The sequence below is a fragment of the Rattus norvegicus genome, chromosome 20 (genome assembly GCF_021556685.1).
Source record: "Rattus norvegicus strain SHRSP/BbbUtx chromosome 20, alternate assembly SHRSP_T2T, whole genome shotgun sequence".
NCBI classification, from domain to species: Eukaryota; Metazoa; Chordata; class Mammalia; order Rodentia; family Muridae; genus Rattus; species Rattus norvegicus.
This window is the reverse complement of record NC_141553.1, coordinates 28,861,783-28,876,944: the sequence shown is the minus strand read 5'-3', so window position 1 is coordinate 28,876,944 and position 15,162 is coordinate 28,861,783. Positions and strand designations below refer to the sequence as shown.

The 15,162-nt window shown below is 45.7% G+C and overlaps 1 protein-coding gene across 2 annotated transcripts in view; it reads right to left on the bottom strand.

Annotated features, from left to right (window-relative positions):
• Micu1 (mitochondrial calcium uptake 1) overlaps positions 1–15,162 on the bottom strand; it is a 145,999-nt gene that overhangs the window by 45,820 nt on the left and 85,017 nt on the right.

Here is a 15,162-nt window from a genome sequence, read left to right as displayed (position 1 = left end):
GGCAAACGCAAGGAAGATCGGGAGTGTGTGCCTAAGAAACATGCGTTCACTGAAGCGTTCGTCTATGAAGGAGAAGAGACAGCCAACAGGACAGGTAAGAAAAAGGTACAGACAGCATATAGAGGACCGGAACATCATCAGTATCAGAAAGAAAGGTGTGGTCCTTCAGGCCTGAGGTCCCAGGACAAAAGAAGCTGAGGCAGGAGGATCTTTAGTTGAACAGCTTGGGCTGTGTACTGAGACCCTGTCTTATGAGATACCCCTAGAAGAAGAAAGAAGGAAGGAAGGAAGAAGGAAGGAAGGAGTAGGAAGAGGAAGAGGATGAGGAGAGCAGTAGTATTTCTCTGAGAATAGGAAGACAATCTAATCTTTTAATCTGCCTTTATTTTTGAGACAGGGTCTTCTGTGCCCAGGGTGCTCTCTGAAGCACTTCTGCCTGACCTTCAGGTCACATTGCTGCTCACCGGAACCAAGGATTCCCGCACGTCAGACAGGTGCTCTACCCACTGGGCTACATCCTCAGTCGCCATTGACTCCTTTATGATGACAGTTGTGAAAAGAGCCAGAAAACAAAACAAAACAAAAAAACCCCAAACAAACAAAAAAACAAAACAAAACAAAAAAACCATGGAGCATGTCTGTCTGTCTGTGGCAGTCCTCTAATTCGCCCTAGTTCACCCACTCACTGGCTAGTCAAGCTCTTCATAAGACCAAGGAAAAGCTGGTAAGGTAGGTGGGTCATGTGAGAAGTCCCCAGCTAATGAAGTCTTTTAACTCTTATTTTTGTCTGCTGAGCCCTTGAAAGTCTTTGAAGGTTGTGTATGGTCCACAGAGGTTTGTGATCGCAGGGGCCCCTTCCCACAAAACCCTCCAGGCTTTGAGGTGATTATTTTTAGTTTTTCTAGTTGCTTTAAAAAAGCTTTTTTTTTTTTTTTGGGTAAACATGCTTAAAAAACAAAACAAAACAAGCTGGCCTCAGCAAAAAAGAAATTCTGAACCCCAGGAGACGAAGGTGGCCAGGAGATGGGAAAGGGTTGCGGGTGAGGGAAGGAGAGAAACTGGGCTCCGGATCCTATGAGGCCAGCAGTCCTGGTTTCTGTCAGCCTCTTCCCCATGTGCTCCTTGGGTCTGCACAGAAGATGGACAGCAGGGAGTTACCCTGTGGCTATGACTTTTATTGCTCTAGCACAATTGCCAGAAGGGGCCAGCTGTCCCTCTTCCCAGTGTGGAGAAAGTCTGGTCAGTTCTTCCAATGAGGAAGGCAAGGAGGGGAGGGCAGAGGAATCTTTGTCAACAGCTGAGGGGGAACCGAGGAGATGCTAGAAAGGGAGCGTACATGTACATGTGTCTGTCCAGCACCTGTGGGTGTGTCCATCCAGCATTAGGCTTTGATCCACATCTGAGGAGATGCTCCTTAACACTATCCCCAGAGCACACGTTTACCTTCACGTCAGCTGTGCCAGGTTTGAGAGCAATGAAAGGCAAGAGTGGCTATGGGGAGACAAGGCAGTTGAAGGGGACCACGTGGAACTGGTGAAGCTGAGAGCAGACAGAGCTGGAAGTGCGACGGTAGGCATGGGTGGACTGAAGGTACCGACTCCTTTCTGCTTCACTAGCATTTCTCAGAGTGTGACTCTGACAGCCTGATAGACAGACAGATTGCCTCATATTCTTACTGTTAACTTTACTAAAGGGTCATCAGGTATTCTGTATTTTCTTTTCCTCAAAGATTTTCCTTTTGCTGGTTCTAGAAGTGTATGGAATAACACTTCCTTCGATCCTAAGGTCTTTCAGGGTCTTATTGGATTGGACGCTGCTGCTATGTCAATATGAACAGCCATTTCACAGTAACTAGGGCAGTAGTGACTCTGGAAGCCACGCCCTCGATCTTCCGGAGCTCTCTGCCCTCTGGCGCTCGCCAGGGACCTGGTCTGCAGAGCTCCTGAGACACAAAGGGTGGACACCATAGCCATTCCATGGCTCCTGCCTTCCGCTCTGGCTGTCAGACAGCTGGAAGGCAGTAATAGGCCTTGTCACCTCAGGGGCCTGTGTTACCTGAGGAGACTGGCACTGTTTTGTAGTTGGAGGCGGAAAGGATGCTAATGAGTGCGTTCCACCAGGACCTGCAGACTAAATACACTAAAACCATGTCACCGTGGCAACCAGAGGACAAGCTGCTTGGTTTCCGTCATGTACTTAACAGCTAATGATGGCACGCGGAGACAGTTCAAGTGTTTAAAGCTATTGGTACCCAGGGTTGAGCACACACTATCACAGCTCAGCAGGAGCCATGCTGCTTTCAGCTGTGGCCCTGACTCCAGTAACAGATGGGCCTGGGGACGGCAAGCCAGGGACGGAAGTGAGCCTCTTTGGAAGGTGTAGCAAGGACTCGAAGGCTATTTCCCATTAGTCCAGACTGAACTTGGGTTTATTATGCTGAGTGGGCTCCCGGGCCCAGCTGCCAGTGCATATGTAAAATCTGGTTAGCTTTGGCCAGTTAATGACTGCATATTCAGATAAATGGCCGCCACCCTCGCCTCATGAAGCAATTCCATAGTTTATTATTTCCCCAACAGAAACTGAATGTTAACCACGCTCACATCACACCTGTGGTTACACGCAGGAGGAGGAAAATCAAAGAGATGGCTCCCTTAGGTATCCTAACTGTCAAGACTGTAAAGCTATTAATCAGAAGTGAGCTACGCTGGCGAGCCAGATCCATGTATACCATGAGATTCTCTCAGACAAACGCAAAGATAATCTTGGAGAGAGAGAAAAGAAAGGCGGAAGCCACTCGTGTGATCTTTGAAATAAGTAGAGGCTGAGATCAGTAGCGGACAAGAAAAGCTGCAGGATTACTCCAAACTCAAATTTTAAAATCCAGTCTTGATGTCAGATACACTGTGACAAAATCTATGTTCGTGTACACCAACAGGAATTCCTGACTTGGTTCCAACTTCTTGGGTTGGTATCCCAGACACCTAAGGCTTCCATTAGATGACTAGCTAGAAATTATACAAGAGTATAACCAAATAGCTCACTTCTAACTTAAAAACTGACGTTCACTAGGCCAAAGAAATAATTCAGACACCCAAGGCTATCACTAAATCATACATTATATTGATTTTTTTGGTCACATTTTTTAACTTTTTGTATCACATTCCACATATTACCAGAGTATAATTCCTTAAACAAAGAGTTAAAAAGGGATCTATGGATTTAAAGTACATTATCAGGGTGTCAAGGTAGAATTTCCCAAACTGGCTACAAAATAAAAACCCTACACTTGTAAAGTAATCTTGGTATATTCCTCAAATTGGCAGAACAAATTACCAGTATGAAAGTGTCCGCATACTATATTGCTTTGACTGTGAAATGATGTTTGTTTGCAATGCCCAAAGCGAGGGCTGTAAATGGCGGCCACAAACCACGGTGTGTAGCACAACAGGGGCTTCCTTAGTCTCTACATCTCTGTTCCTAGCAGCAGTGGGGAGACTCAGTACAGAGATTTAGGGGCAGTATCTTAATGGATACAAAAGGCTGGAGGGAGACCTTGTTCTTGAAGAAGGGCAGGGCCTGGAGCATGGGCATGTGGGCAGTCTGGATCACATGCATGCACAGCTGGGCTTTTCCCAGCGCAGGCAAGGGATCAATGCACAGGGCTTAGCTCCTACAGGGTAGCATCTGTCCTGCTGGAGTGAAGGAATGAGGAACTCACCTCTCTACTCACTACAGTCAAAGTGAATGAGACATGGGGGAGGACTTCCGAGATCCTGAACATCTAATCACCAGGAAGGAAGACACTCCTGGGAAGAGCAGGGGTGGGGCCAACTGCACATGCTAAGGGAACTGTCTGGTCTTGGCTCAGCCTTCCTAAGGCTAACCTTGTACCCTGGGAAGGTGGTAAAAGATTAAAGATGGCATCCAACATTCTGCTTCTAATACTCCTAAGCTTGGGCAGTCCTCTCCTGCAATGGACCAGGGTCAGTCAAAGACCCGTGAGAGGCTGATGTCACATTCTGAGACTCCACAAAGTGGTCCTTAGAAAGGGAACCGAAGCCTTCTGCCTTCAGCTGTGTGAGTGACCTTGCAGGGGGAGCCTGAGGCTCAGTCAAGCCTCAGCTAGACCACCTCTGGATCCCCGTTCCTTGAAGATTCTGTGATATATTTGCTGTTTTAGGCAGGGAGAACAATCGATTTTTATCTTCTGGCACAATGAACTCAATATAGCTCATTAATTTCCCAGCTGATATATGCTGCAAGTCACTGACTTTGGATTAATTAGGGTAATTTCTCATCCACTAACAGTTAACTAATATGCAGTCTCAGAGCTTTGGCTTTGGAGGTAAGGTATTAGAAGCCATTTCAGTTCCTGTGTGGGAAATGGGTGTAAGCAGGGCCATTTATTTACTAGTGGTGACACCAGAGGCAGAGCTGGTGTCCCAGCAACACTGACGTTGCCTTGGACAATAACAGATGTTAAATTAATAGAATATATTCACTTTTCATGTGTGTGTGCAGGTATACATGTATGCATGTGCATACGGAGGCCCAGCACAACCTTGGGTGACTTGACTCAGGAGGAGCCACTTACCTTGCTTTTTGAGGCCTCTTACTGGCCTGGAGCTTGCCAAGTAGACTAGGCTGGCTGGGTAGTGTGCTCCAAGGGTCTGCCTGGCTCCCTCTTCCTAGTTACAGCATGTGTTCACCATGCCTGGCATCTTTACTTGGGTTGGAGGGGGTGGGGCATCAAACCTAGGTCCTCAGGGTTATGAGGTCCCTTTCCTGACTGACCCATCTCACCTGTCTTATATTAGCCAATTCACTATAGCCAGCATTTTGAGTATGAAAGTCAGAAGGTGAATGGGAACACAGACATCATAGCCACCTCCCTACAGGTAAAGAAATTCTACTATACCAGTGGGACACTTCAAGCATAGCCCTTTGCTCCCCCCACCAGCACCACCAGGGTGGTACCGGAATTCTACTCAACGTCTCATTCACACTAGTCAAGTGCTCTCTACCACTGAGCTATGTTCTCAACCCTCTCTGCCAATGTTAAAAGTGCAGGAAATCCATTAAACCAATTTCAATCTCTGCACTGAAGGTAGAAGAAGATATATTAATATACTGAGCAATTTTGTGTCAATAATTTTATATGATGCCCAGTAAAGAGGAAGTGGCCATCGTGATCCTGTACCTATGGAAACTACATCACTTTCCACTGTACTTTATTTTAATAAAATGAATTTAAATCTATGGGGTTTTGTCTGTCTGTCTCTGTGTGTATCATGTGCAAACCTATGGAGGCAGGAAGTGTGTTAGAACCTCAGAGGCTCGAGTTACAGATCTTGTGAGCCACCAGTGGGAGCTGGGAATTGAACCTGGGTCCTCTGGAAAAGCAGCCAGTGCTCTTATTCAGCAAGCTATTTTCCCATCCTCTGCTTTATTTTAGAGATAGGATCTCACTGTGTTGCTCAGGCTGCCTTGAACTCCTGGGCTCACAAAATTTGCACTCAGCCTCCGGAATAGCTGGAGTACAGGGGCACACGCTGCCTTAATCTCTGACACCACACATCACAAAGTATCTGCATGGAAATCTGAAAACATTATAGCTCACTGATTGGTAATGAATTCCATATACTCATTTACTCTTTAGATGAATATACTGAAAATCGCTGACAATGCATTATGTCGAGGTTTATTTCTGGCATCTCTGTAAATGTGAACAGGAGTTGAGCTGAGAGCTGTCATCCGCTGGAGAAGTCAAGAGAAGGAAAGAAGAGGCTCAACATTGTGCCTCTGTCTCCCATGCCAAAGCCTCCACTTCTACCCAGAACCATAGAATTCCAGAGTAAAAAAAATCTTAGCAATCATCTAGGACACTAAAAAATGATATTAATATAATGACTGCCAAGTGGGCAGTTTTCTGGTTGTCTTCCAAAATTTAAAGGCTGCAAAGCTCCAACGACTAGGAATAGTCAGGAATGCTGGGAAGTCCAGGCCTCCAGTCCTTCCCCTATTTCTGCTTTTAGTGGTGGGAGACATGCATCACGCACTAGCAGCTACGGCAGGCATTCTGTGGAGCAGAGAGAAGCCAGCTCCTGGCTGACACGGAAATGGCTATGAGGGGATGAACGGACAGGCGGACTTCGGGGACAGTGGGGACGCTGGACACCGTGTTAGGAGCTTCCACGCCTGCCTCTAAGCCAGCATTACTTCGATTCTGTGCACCAAATCAAGGCTCTTGTCTTACTCAGGGTTCCCAGTGCTGTGAGAAAACACCATGACTAGAAGCAACTCTGGGAGGAAGGGGTTCATTTTACTTCACAGTGTAATATCACAATCCACAATCAGGGAAGTCAGGGCAGGAACCCAAACAGGGCAGAAACCTGGACCAGGCACGGATGCAGAGGCCTTGGAGGAGTGCTGCCTACTGGCTTGCTCAGTCTGCTTTCTTAGGGCTCCCAGGACTACAGTGAGCTCCCCCACACCCTCTAGTCATTAAGCAAGAAGATGCACTGTAGGTCGATCTGATGGGGGCATTGTCTCAATTAAGGTTCCTCTTCCCAAATTAGCCTAGCCTGTGCCAAGTTGACATGAAACTAGCTAGCACAGCTTCCGAGGTCCTAGAGGCAAAGACAAAATTTAAACCTATCAAAAAATACAAAAATCACTAATGTAAGTCAGTTATGTTAATAGATCATTCTATTTGTATTCAAACACTTATCTTGTGCCTATTCTATGCTAAACATGGCCTAGGGAATAAGAAGGTGAACAAGTCAGGCAGTCTGCTGCCTAATGAATCAGTGGACAGGGACTGTGGGAGACCAGTTTTAAATAGGTGGTGCGTGCCTGTCCTAGGCGCTTGGGAGACCAGCGCATGAGCACCACAAGTTTAAGAAGAGCTTGGGCTGCACAGTGATACCTGGTCTCAAAACCTGCCAATGCTGGGGCTACAGAGTTGGCTCAGTGGTTAGGAGCACCTGTTGTTCTTCCCAGAGACCTGGGTTCAATTCCCAGCACCTACAGGATAGCTCGCAAATGTCTGTAAGCTCCAGGGCATCTGATATCGCCTTCTGGCCCCTGAAGGCACTAGGCAGGCATGTGTTTAATGCATATACATATACACAGGTAAAACCCCCATATACAAAGTAAGATAAAGCAAAACCACCCTCACGATATTCATGGGCCTCACACTCTACATCTGAGCTCCTGGATATTCTGGGAAAGGAGAAAACTTGCAGTGTCTAGTGGTGTACCCTGTGCTGATCCACAGGATCCAATGGAAGGTGCCACGGTCACATAGATGTGTGGCCCCTGCTTAATCTTGGTGGGTCACAAAACACAGTGAAGAAATGTGAATGTTCAACAGATTTGTGGCTAGGGAAGGTCAGAGGTGAGCGGGGTCAGCATGCAAAGTGTACGAGTGTGAACATGTAAAACAACCAACTAACACGCAAGGAAGGCTGCGCTAAGCCTGCCACTGAAGCTGAGCACGCTTCCCATGCTGCCTCCTCACAGCTGCCTCGCCACCTCTTGCACTGGATTCCAGTGGACACAGGGTGCTCAGCTCACATGGAGACCCGCCCTTCTCTGGTTCCTCTTCTCCATTCTGCATAGAAGAATTTCTGTCCCTGGTTTCCCTCTTGTTCTTCAGGTACATTCAGCATCCTCGTGAGGGCTCCCTACGCCCACAGATGCACTAGTGATCTAGATACACTGGTGGTCCTCCAGCTACGCCTCCACCTGTATCTCTACGGTTGCTGTCACTCTGAATGCCAAAGCCCAGTAGACAAGACTGCAGCCTGAGCCAAGCAGTGTGGCTCATCCCTGCAGTCTCAGCACTCTGGAGGCTACCATGGGTTGTCCAGAACAGAACGTGGGACCTGTCTAAGGAGCCAGCTGTCCCCTCTTCTCTGTGGCACTGCGTGGCATCGCCTGAACCTCTCCTCTCCTGGATGTCAAGTCCAGAAAAACCTTTTATTTAGGATTTCTCAAACTGACCCCTTTCCTTCTCTCTTTCCTAAGATTACCGTATTACTTCCTCCTTGGATACACATTATAACTATTTAATAGGCTCTCCCTCCTTCACTAATCTACAGTGTGGGTAGATGGACCTTTCTAGAGATCCAGATCCCCCCACACTACCTCAGTTTAAGCCTCAGTGAGCTTTCTGAGGCACCAGCGCTGAGGAGGTGCTCACAGCTCACTCAGCACACAGCCTTTCACAGCTGGCCGCCGGCTCTGCTTTATTCTCTAAGATGCGCCATCTTCTCTTCTTGACACCTTCGAAGCTGCGCCATTTCCCATGACGTGTTTTCCTTTCTTCTATTTTCACAAATCTCTTCCCCTCTCTGAGAAACGACTGAAGTCATTTATATTTCATTAGCCTAAGCTTTAATAAGAAAAGACATTTGTGCCCTTGTGGGGTAGGCTGACAGAAAGCAAACAGGAGAGTGGGCGTGGACCGAGAGAAGACATTCTGAGGAAAGTAATGAGAACCGGGAGGGGCTCGAGGCACATCCACGCCTATGCTGAACACCCAGAAGGCACGATCCTCTCACGAGGCGTCTGCTCAGAGCATCAGGTCAACAGGCGGGGCATGGTGCATTACTTAGTCTTGAGTAACCGCAAAGCTGGCTCTGGCTCCTAAGACGCTGTCTAGACTGCAGGGACCCTACTGACAGACAGAGGTTAAAGCTTGCTTTTTTTCTTCTAAGCATTTCCTTCCAGAGTTCTAAAGACTCTAATTCTGAAAAGCATTTGCAGCTAGTCACTACTATGGGTGTGTGGGGAGAACTTACATATCCTAAATATTTTGTTAAAGTTTCCTCATGCTTCATTCTTCTGTTTTTCTTGAGAAAGGAGGTATAGCTTATGGCTGCCCAACATCCCCCCTCCCCCCGCAAGCCTCCTGACTACTCGTACTGTGCCACCATGCTAGTGAGTTTCCTCACTTGAGGGCCGATCAGGAGGCAGCAAACTTAGTCTGTCTCTAGGCTCAGCTGGGTCTTAGGGAAACCTACAGGTTTCTATTCATTGACCTTGCCCACTAATTTTGTCTTTCTGTCTGTCTGCACATCCCTCTAATATTTTTGCAGGACCAGCCTAGAAGGTACAGGAGGGTCATCCATTCACTCGAGGTCTGGGACAGACTTGCTGAGGATGGCCACTCTCCCCATTGCTCTCCCCAGCTGCAGTCACAGGGTTGTCCTGCCCCTTTCTCACAGTTTCCACATCAGGGTAAACAGCAGAGGACAAGACAGCCTCTTCTGCAGACAGAACGCACCTCAGAGTTAAGGGGGACACAGACTGACTTACATGACTCATACCAGACACTCATCACTTCTACCAGGGATTCCACGCATGACACCATAAGAAACTGTCTGGGGTTGAGCATGGTGGTGCACTTGGGAGGTCGAGGCTAAATTACCAAATTTAGACTAAGTAGGGCTGCATAGTGGAACCTTGCCTCAAAATAAACAAATAAAATACAATTCTGGTTTGCTCATTTTCCCTTCAGAAGCTTAAAGCAATGCTTTGTTTCTTTTCGTATCTTCCACACTGAGTACAGATCCTATACTACTGCAAGTTGGAAGAGCTGGACTGCCAGGAATACAATCTCTGGCCCACCCTCTGTATGTGTGAATCTGGGGCGCATTAACTTCTTTCTGCCTCAGTTTCCATACTTTAAATATGTGGGTACAATGTAGCTGTCCTCAGACACACCAGAAGAGGGCATCGAATCCCATTACAGATGGTTGTGAGCCACCATGTGGTTGCTGGGATTTGAACTCAGGACCTCTGGAAGAGCAGTCGGTGCTCTAACCACTGAGCCATCTCTCCAGCCCCGTCTCCACACTTTTTAAATGTGGGATTACAATGCCAACCTCACAGCACTGTGAAGAGCAAAGGAAACACAGAGCTGGGCACAGCTAGAACAGCCTGACTCCGGAGGGCGGTGGCTTACACCCTCTGGTTGTTAATGTGCTGGACAGCTGCAGGTCTACAGCACAGAGCGCACCAGCTAGGGTATGTATGGCTAACCAGTGGGCTGTGATCTGTGAGGCGTCTCCTCACACTGCTGCACCACAACTCTAGCTAAAATCCAACCAGCACAAATGAATGACCTATGACCTTGTGAAGCTGAGAAGGACTTGTGTTCTACTGAAAAAGGGCTGCTATGGCTTTGAGTGACAGTCAAGAGACGTTTCCCAGGAGGAAGATCAAATCTTCATGATTTATTTATGAGTTCGATTTTTTTTCTTGTGGCCAGTTTAAAATGAATTTAGAATGTAGCATTAAGAGTATCGGTTGACAGAAAAATCCTGGAAACTGTCAAATATTGTAAAGGTACCACGGACGTCCACTGACTTTGGGATTGCATAGTTACCTGTAAATCAGGGCAAGATAAACCTTCAGCACTTATTGGTCCTTCAGTGATGACTCTGACTTAGTTCTTTCTACCTCCTCAGAAGGCCACAGCGGGAGGATGACCTGAGCCCAGAAGTTATGCTAGCTTGGACTCTGCTACCCTGAGATAGCCCCTTCCTCAAAACAACCAAAGAATAAAAACAATTAGGGAAAAGTAAATTATCCTAAATTCACCCCATAGCTGAGGATGGCTTTGACTTCCTTATCCTCCTTCCTCTACGTCCCAAGTGCTGGGTGACAGGTGTGTGCTATCAACTCCAGCCCTGCTCTAGTTTTCAAAGCAGTGGGCTCTTCTAAAATCTGCTGCTGCAGAGCCAGGCATGGCGGTGCCTGCCAGAGACAGGCAGACCTCTGTGAGTTTGATCCAGCCTGGTCTGTAAAGTGAGTTCCAGGACAGCCAGGGCTACATAGTGAAACCCTGCATCAACAACGACAACCACTACAACCACTACAAGCACCATCAACCAAGCAACCACAAAAAAACCCAAAACCAAACCAAAACAAAAACCATAAAAAATTTTCTCTGGTTCTATAATTAACCCCTGGTGTGTATAGATCATGTTACTGATCCAATTTGTTGATTTTTTTTTCTTTATAGATAGATCTTTAGATTTAAGGACTAAGACAACAAAGAGCTTGAAAGAGATTAAAAAAAGCACACATGTATGAGCACACATACACATATGTATAAGCACACACACATGTAAGAGCACACACACAAATATATGTATGAGCACATGTAGATACATGTTAAGTATTCATGAGTGCATATGTATGCATGTATGTATGTTATTTGGAATGATGATATTATTATTATTTTTTTTTTGGTTCTTTTTTACGGAGCTGGGGACCGAACCCAGGGCCTTGTGCTTCCTAGGTAAGCGCTCTACCACTGAGCTAAATCCCCAGCCCCGGAATGATGATATTATTAAAGTTGCAAGAGGAGTTTCCCGGGGTGAAGACATATATACTGGAATTGTGGTTTTCCTATTTCCCTACAATTTGTTTTGGCATTACAATTATACTTTTACATTTATATTTTGCACTGTAATATATTATAATTTTGCATATGGATATGTTTGCATGTGCACGTGTGCACTGTGTGTGTGTGTGTGTGTGTGTGTGTGTGTGTGTGTGTGTGCCTGGTATCTATGGAGGCCAGAGGAGGGCATTGGATCCCTGGAACTAGAATTAAAATGGTTGTGAGCCACTAGGCGGGTCCTGGGAGTTGAACCCAGATCCTTGGGACAAGCAGCCTGGGCTCTTATTCCGAGTCCCTTGTGCAGCCTCCTCCCACAGTGGGTAATGCCATGGTAATTCAGTTTCTGGTGAAAAACCAAATCCACTTTTTCACATTTATGAAAATGTTTGCTCCCATCTTCTCTCAACACTTTGACAAGAATTTCATGCTGAATAAGTAGTTTTTTCCTCCCACAAAAAAATTATTAGTAAAATACTTTTATAACCAAATATAAAAGTTGTTTTACTTTATAAGGAAGGAGGCTGCTTTTTTTTAAAAGAACAAACAACAATAAAAAAAAACCCTTTAAATATATACTTTGCTTGTTAAAGTTATAAATACTTAAAGGAGTAAAGTACCTTTTTATTGAATAATTCAAGCTGAAACCAAGGATGGAATAAGAAACTATACATTTATTATCATCTATATTTTACTTTGTAGAAGCAAAAGAGTAAAAGAGAAGCAAGCCTGATGAAAGCTCCACTTTGTTTTCTGGAATGTAATTAAGAGTCAGCTCTGTGGGGCTTTGTGGCTAAGGGCAGTGGCTGGTCTTCCAGAAGGACCCTGGTTCAGTTCCCAGCACCCACATGGCAGCTCACACCTGTCTGTAACTTCAGTTCCAGGGGGATCCTCACACAGACATACATGCAGGCAAAACACCAATGCACATCAAATACACGAATAAATCATAAGGAAAAAAGAAAGAGTCGGTGTTGGGGATTTAGCTCAGTGGTAGAGCGCTTGCCTAGCAAGCACAAGACCCTGGGTCCGGTCCCCAGCTCCGAAAAAAAGAAAAAGAAAAAAAAAAAAAAAAGAAAGAGTCAACTCTGGACCCGGCAGGCTTGGTAGAGCATGCTTACAAACCAGTGCTTGGAAGGCAGAGCCAGGAAAGTAAGTTTGCGGCCAGCATGATCTACAAAATGTGCTATTGGGCCAGCCAGACCTATGCTAGGAAATCCTGTCTCAAAAAGCCAAAGGAAAAACAAATAAAAAAGAGTCAACTCTCATCATAAAATTCACATATGAAGTTATTTCCTCTAGAAAACAGAAGAACCAAAACCCAAAAACAGAACAAATGTAGGCTGTAAGACTACCAAGAACATTCTAGCTTCTGGAGTGCCTGGCTGAAGGACTTCCTGCCTCCTCTCCTTTTCTGTAACCATTTGGCGTTTGTGTGAGTCTGTCTCTCCTAGGCAACAGGCTCCCGGCTGTACTGTTAGACATACACAGATATGCTTTGATGGATTCAAACACGATTCTAGGGTCTCCTTAGGCACTTTGAAGTCTTAAAAATGCTCCTTGGCTGAAATGAATCCCTTAGGGCTGGACTATAGCACGGTGGCAGAGCACTCATCTGGTTTCGGCCAGATTTAGGTGAGATCCAGAACTGAGAACAACAGGCAGGCAAGCCAGCTGGTATTTAAACACCTTTGCCATCAAGCCTGAAAACCTGAATTTGATCCCCAGATCGCATAGGTTAGAAGAGGAAAAAAAAAGTCAAATTGATCTAATTTTCTCTAATCCTTAATTAATTTATTTATTCGGATTGTGTGTGTGTGCACAGGTCCACGTGCTATGGTGCACTTGTAGGGATTGGAGAACAACCTTGTAGAGCCAGTTATCTCTCTCTGCTGTTGGCAACAAGCAAGAGAAACTTAATCTAAGCACTACCATTTCATTTTCAGACTCCATTTAATCACAGGAAGAAACTAAATTCCAGGTCCCAGGTCCTGGGAGAGGTGGGGACTTCCCAGTAGTTGAACAGCTTCTATGATTGAGAAGGCTAGGCTGACTCCAAGACAGGCTTCAAATTGGCACTTAAGGAGACTAGGCCTAAATTTCTGTTTCCAAGAACTGGGCAAGTCCAGGCAAGTCCTGCTCTCAGAGGCTGCCCCAACACCTGGCCTGAGGCAAGGACAATGGGTCAGCAGCAGTTTCCAGACTTCATACTCTGAGAATGGTTCTGGAATGCCTAGAGCTAGAGTTAAGGTAAAGCTCATCTACCCTGGAATTTGCTCACTTGGTGATCTCTCTGTCTTGGTAATGGGAGACCCCAGCATACTGGACTCCTGTAGAATAAAACACTCTTTGCGCTTACAAACTATTTGAGTCCTGGGTATCATTCTTCAGCGAATCATGGAACCTTATATTATAGGGAAACAATTGTCTGAGTTCAGGCATCTCAAGGACAACCTCTCCATTTGGCTGGCAGGGTCAAACAAGTTCATGTCCCAGGGACCTACTCCTAACCTGATTGGTGAAAACTTCCTTGCTTAACCTCTTATGTCAAAATATGGTTGGTTTGGCAAGGTTATGGCCCGCTCTGCTCGCCTTCGCTTTGAGGTCTCATCCTTTAAATATCCTGTGCAATTTCTCTCCAGGGTCACAGTTCAGCCCGAGTCTGTTCTGTGGACTTGATCCATCAGTAGCGGCATGATTACAGTACATTTTTGTCATCTGTATTGACCACTGACCTGCTGTTTGAGTTAACGTGGATTTATGTGGATATAAGTGGACCCCACACACTGCCTCCATTTGGCTCTAGGTTGGACTCAGGTCAAAGCATCTTTAGTCTCCAAGCCATTGCTGGGCTGCTCTATTTTACTGATAGCGGTGAATAATTATTAGCCTATTTCGTTGTGCCCTGCTTCTAGATTTTTTTTTCCTACTAAACAAGGTAATTGTGTGTGTGTGTGTGTGTGTGTGTATGTGTGTGTGTGTGTGTGTGTGTGTATGTGTGTGTGTGTGTGTGTGTGTGTGTATGAGACAGTGATTGTACCTCACTTATCTTTGGGTAACTGGTGCTCATCTTTCCTGAGGTTTCACAGTGATTGGTTGGTTACACATAGACCCCAACTTATTTCATAGTTTCTTTGTTGTATATTCTAGTTAGAGTCTTTATTCTTGCATAAATTAATTTTTTACTTCTCTTTGACATGACAGTTCCTCTCCCCCAAATTAAAATTAAACATAATCGTTCAAAGAATTCTCTACTATCTTTCATTTTGATTGACTTCTTCCTTGCTACAGTCCTAGAGAAATCAATGAATATATTAACTGGAATTAGACTCCGCACCTGTCTCCAAGGAACCCTGCTCTCCCGACTCTGGCAGCCTTAGATGGAATTCTTAACCTAAAATAAAAGTTTTAAGAAAGCAACTTTTATTCTTACATTACTTCTTTAAAACCTTGTTTTTGTTGCTGTTGTTTTCAAACAGAGGGAGGGGATGGGCGGAAGAGACAAAGGCTGTCGGAAGGTGAGAGCGTTCAGACACTTCGGGGCTCAGTAATAGTTATTCTGATGACCACACAGCTGGCTTGGGTAAGGGCTTACACACATAGACAACCGGGCATTTCTCCTCTGTCCTTAGGAGCGACACCTGGTAGCAAAGGAGCCAGAAGGTGGACTTGTGGAGAAAGCAGGATGAGAGAACTTTGGTCTTTTTCAGCCCCTAAAATCCAAACTGTTTTGTTGAGTCCCATAG